Source organism: Cajanus cajan, chromosome 10, assembly GCF_000230855.2.
Source record: "Cajanus cajan strain Asha chromosome 10, NIPB_CcT2T_4, whole genome shotgun sequence".
Taxonomy (NCBI): domain Eukaryota; kingdom Viridiplantae; phylum Streptophyta; class Magnoliopsida; order Fabales; family Fabaceae; genus Cajanus; species Cajanus cajan.
The window spans coordinates 22,035,288-22,040,578 of NC_138526.1; the positions used below are offsets into that span (position 1 = coordinate 22,035,288).

General features: G+C 29.7%; 1 long non-coding RNA gene across 1 annotated transcript; it reads right to left on the minus strand.

The window, feature by feature from the left end:
- Nucleotides 1-1,218: 1,218 nt before the first annotated feature.
- Nucleotides 1,219-4,014, minus strand: LOC145952760 (uncharacterized). The gene is made up of 4 exons (XR_014430248.1): nucleotides 3,744-4,014; nucleotides 3,580-3,649; nucleotides 3,070-3,137; nucleotides 1,219-1,783 (listed from the first exon to the last, which is right to left on the minus strand). It is a non-coding gene; the product is annotated as an uncharacterized LOC145952760 (long non-coding RNA).
- Between the last annotated feature and the right edge of the window lie 1,277 nt (nucleotides 4,015-5,291).

Below are 5,291 nucleotides of genomic sequence, written 5' to 3' on the forward strand. Positions count from 1 at the left end.
CTTTGTCACCAATATTCTAATTCATAAGTGATTATTATAAAAATTATTACTTATTTTTAATTATAAGTGACAAATTATTCATCATAAAAATATGAAGTGTTTATATGAATATTTAAAGTTATTGTATTAGCAAGTTATGAAAATCAAATTGAAGTTGTTAGTTCTAGAATAGATTCATTCGGTGGCTAATTAACCCTTTAACCCTCAAAAACTCAACTAATATAAAAGTAGAGAAAGACAAATTGAATTGACCAAATTGATGAATATTAAAAAATATATCAATGTCCAAAACATCATTTGAACTTGAATTTTTTCACTCATTATTGTAACACCTAATTTTTCTACTAATATAATAGTTTAATTATTTAAATTATTTTTAATAATTGTCTTAATTAATTAAATAATTTTATAAAATATTTAAGAGGCTTTTAATAATTATGAGTATTTTAATTAAATAATAAATATTTATGAAAATTATTTTGTATAATACTTATTAGAGAAATATGTATTTTTATGATATTTTGTTATAATTATTATTTGGAGAAAATATGTGCTTTTATTGTAATTATTTATATATTTTATTTTAATTATAATTATGTTGGAAGAAATAGATTTATTTTATATATTATATATTTGTTAATAAATAATTATTGTATTTTTTTTTTATAATTGTTGGGGTTGGAACAAATATGTTTATTTGATATTATTTATTTATAAGTTTTAATATTTGAGGGAAAGAAAATGATAACTATAATTAAAGTATTTTTACTAAAGGGTTAAGTGTGGGTTAAGTTTTTGTATAATCGATATAGATTTATGCATATTCTACATCGATTTTTTTTTCATAATCGATATATATTTATACATAAATCTACATCTGTTCTATAGAAAATCGATGTAAAATATGCATAAATTTACATCGATTCTGTCTAAAACCGATGTAGAATATGCATAAATCTACATCAATTATACATAAAATCGATATAGATTGTATTTTTTTAAAAACAATTATGTTTGTTTTTAGATTCTTTCTGATTTAACCTATAATGAATATATATATAAATCTTAGATATATTTTTCATCTATAATGAGCAAATATTGTATATCAAGATTAACTTATCCACCAAATTACAATAACAAAAATCACACAATCAAATTATAATATACATGCTTATAGCCATTTTGATGAAATAAATAAATATTGATGAAACCTAGCACAAACAAAACCATAAAAATGAAATGGAATATGGAGCAGCTAGAAAGTAGTGACAAGAGCTATTTAATTACAATGAGTGAGATATTACTTTCTACTTCTTCCTCACAAATTTTATATATTTATGACACTTAGATCTAATAAAAAAAATAACATAAATTCCATTTAAGACACGTAGATAAGATGTTTATGGTACACAACTCCACAACTCCCTAAATCAAAATCAAAATCACTGATACTATTATAAGCACGAAATGACATTGAAGCATCACCCTCCAAAAGTTCTAATGAGACCCAAAACAACATAAATTCCATTAATGCCAATTTTTCAATCCTCTTAAATGAAAATATCTTTTCCTTAACATGTTCAAAATTAGACTAACGTAATTCACACATAACGGAGTATTTCACTGTCTCCAACACTAGAGCTTTTTCCAATACATATTTAACGAAACACATCTCATGCTCATCACTATTAAGTCTTCCAAAATGCACCGGTTGAAGGTTAGATTCAAAACAAGGAGGCACCAATTTGGTATCCAAAACCTCTTCCTTAAATTGAATTAGCACCTGATAATCAATCAAAGATAAATAATTATAATTAAACTCTAACAAGAACCAAATCAATATATAACAGAATGAAAAAAAAAAAAAAAGTTTCTCGATTTCTAATTAATGGTGATATTTGTCCATCATTTCATCCTTCTACGTAACCTTTCTTACCATGTTTTACAATAAGCAAAATTCACATATAACTAAATATATATCGACATTGGCCAAAATTGGAAAGGAAAATTGAGCCTTGTTAATTATTGTAAAAATACATTGACAATGAATTACAATTAAACTGATATTTGTATTTCACTTTTTTAAAGAAAAAAGATTTAATCAACTACATTTCTCATCAGCAAATATGCATATTTAATAGTGGACATCTCATTCTGCATAAATAAGCTAGCATCTAAAGTAATCGATGGTGCATGCCCGCATCAACATAGAGTTACCTAACACATAATTTTGTGACTTAAATCACTTTCAATTGGCACCAAACTAATAATTAAGAACCAAAACGTACATTCTAGTTTGTCAGTGACTACATGTTGGGTAGTACTATAGTAACAAGCACATAGATTATGCTGCTGGAGCATAGTCATAACCAGCATCATCATCGTCATCCCCTTCCATGGTAACTGGGACATGCTTATTGCAAACATTTCCTTGGATGCAAGTTGCTGGAACATGGACACCGACACCATCATCATTCCCATGTTTCTTTGGGGCAATGAGCTAGGAAATTAATGACATACTTTTAAGACTAGGTAGTATACGAGAAGTTTGAAGTAGCAGAGAAGAAATGGAAGGTATAGTTATTAAGAGACTAGTGGAAAAAGTGAGTTGAATTTGGGTAGGGAAGTGTGAATGTTTATATAAGGGGAAGGGTAAATGTGGAACTCGTTTTGGCACAAGCAAGGCACGAGGGAAGTGTGTAGATTTATTCTTAGGGTGTGAGCATGACCTAGTCCAAGGAGGTGTGGTGCCAACCACGTAGGAAAAAGGAAATCCAATTCATACAACTCAGCAAATTAAACTCATCGGAGGTATCTTTATAGCAACATATTGGTGTTGTTGGAGGGTGTAAGACTAGCTAGCATAGCGAATCCTTCAATTTCAATGCAAGTTTGGATCATTTAAAGTGCATGATTAGGGGCTGTTAGGGCTGATTTAATACTAGTGCTTTGCCTTTTAGTATTCTACTTAGCTCTATGCCTATGTTAATTACTTAATTAGCATGGAATCTTTATGTCAATTAGGGGTAAGGAGACAAAAATTTAATCAAGAGGACAATAAAAGGTTACCTTGTCAATTTCTTATTTGTTACTTCCTCTAATTACACAATGCAGGGGGTGGCTGCCATCAGAAAGTACTGATAACAAAATTTCTCAATCAGAAATACGAAACTAAAAATAAAGTACAATAGGGCATGGTATTAGATTTTCAAATAAGTGTACTAATATTGCAAACTTTAAGAAGAGTGCATACCTATCAGTAATGACAACAATCAAACCGAAAAGAGAAGCTCCAAAGCCTATATAAAACGTAAAATGCAAAATCTAATAAAGGAATAACAAAGAACAAAGCACATGAAAAGAACAACCTTATATAGTGTGAAGAAACAAATGACAAAACAGAGGGAACTCTTGGAATATTCCACACAAAAAAACCCAAACAATGGTATTTTATGGATAAAAATGGATTTTAGAAGGTTATATAAAAAAAAAAGCTGCAATTCTAGCCATTATTGTGCCCACACTTCTCCATTATTTGAAACCGAATAGAGTGCAATGCATCATAAATCAAACAAATACCTTTGGCAACGGACTCGCACGATAGGACCACCATGTTTTGGGAGAGCTCCTCTGAGAGTGTCTCCAAACCCTAAACCAGCACCCATTTGCACAAGATGAGAAAGTCAACAACAAAGAAAAGAGAAAACTAAGATAAGCAAAAAAAAGGGCTTCACTAAGTTTACCTAACATGTCGTTCGTCGAAGAGGACTTCAACGCTTCCCTGGACCATCATTAGTTGGAGATCAATGAGCTTGGACCGTTGTTAGTTCAAGATTAGTGAGAGCTCCTATTGGCCGAGAAAAGTGCACACCCGAGAGTGTTGAAAGAGTACACGATATCAGTCGATCGAGAGGGTTTGCTTCCTAGCTAGTGTGTGTTCCCGCGAGGGCTGAAAGAATTTGGCCTTCACTTCTACATCGGTTAATAGAAATTCCTATGTAGAATACTTTAGTGATTTCATTTCTACATCGATCACTAATAAAATAGATGGAGAATTATTCATATTTACATCATTTTTTTGAAGAACTAATGTAAATATGCTTACATTTTCTATTTATTTATAAAATTGCCACTACATTTTTTATTTACATCGTTTCTATTGGAACCAATATAGATATAGCAATGCTAAATAATATTTTTCTAGTAATGTGAATTGATTTGCTTGCAAGGCCCATGAAGATATATCAGCTAGTGTTATTTTCTAAATTTTGATGAAGACTTAAGCCAATTTGAAAATATCATGACAAGTTCAAGAAGAAGCATTGATGGGCCAAAGTTTAATTAGTTTTTTTTGGCTAAATAGTTGTTTAAGCCCATTTTGTTAATTAATAATGTAATTTTCGTATTTCTTTAAATTCAAATAATTCAGATGTCTTTTTATATTAGGTCAGTTTTTAATGTTTTTAGGCTTCCTATATCATAATGATAATTAGTGGGATAGCAGGGAGTTAATTCTAGTGGAAGTTAAGTGTTAGTGGGAATTTATTTGAAAGTGGAGTCTTAATGAGAATTTATGTCTTGTTGTCCATCTAAGCTTATAAATAGGAACCTTTTGTAAAGATTTTAGTAGAGAATGATTGTCGGAACCCAAAAAATTTTGATCTTGCCCACAGATGGTTTGGGCATTCGTTTTGAAAATTTCATCGGTTGAGGAATGCCTAGACATTAGACTAATCCCTAACCAACGGTTTTTGAAAAAATTCTAAGGAGTCATCACTGATATTTTACTTAAAATATCATAAAAATAAAATATTTTGAAATTACAATAAAGGTCTTCACAACCAAAATTAGGTTCGGGAGTCGATTACGTATAGGGAAAGTGTTAGGCACCCTACACCACCCTAAATCGGTATCCTATGATGATATTAGCATAATGATAAATAATATTTTAAATATCTTATCTCCATTTTATTATTTAATATTATTTACATGATGATAAAATACCTATTATCTACATGATTATTTATTAGCATATAAGAATTATAAATAAAACAAAATAATAAATAAATAAAATAAAAATAATAAATAAGAATTTAGAACCTCAGAAGCAAGCCTTTTATAAGGGAATATTTCCAACTGCATGCGAGAAGCGTTTTGACAACCTTTCGCTTTACAAAAACCTCACTATCACTTAGAGATTTATATAGAGAGGGCAGGTAGCTATGTAGCTTTTTCATTCCCAAATTCCTTGGTCAGAGGGTTTCTTATATAGCAAACTAGGAGGCAGATTC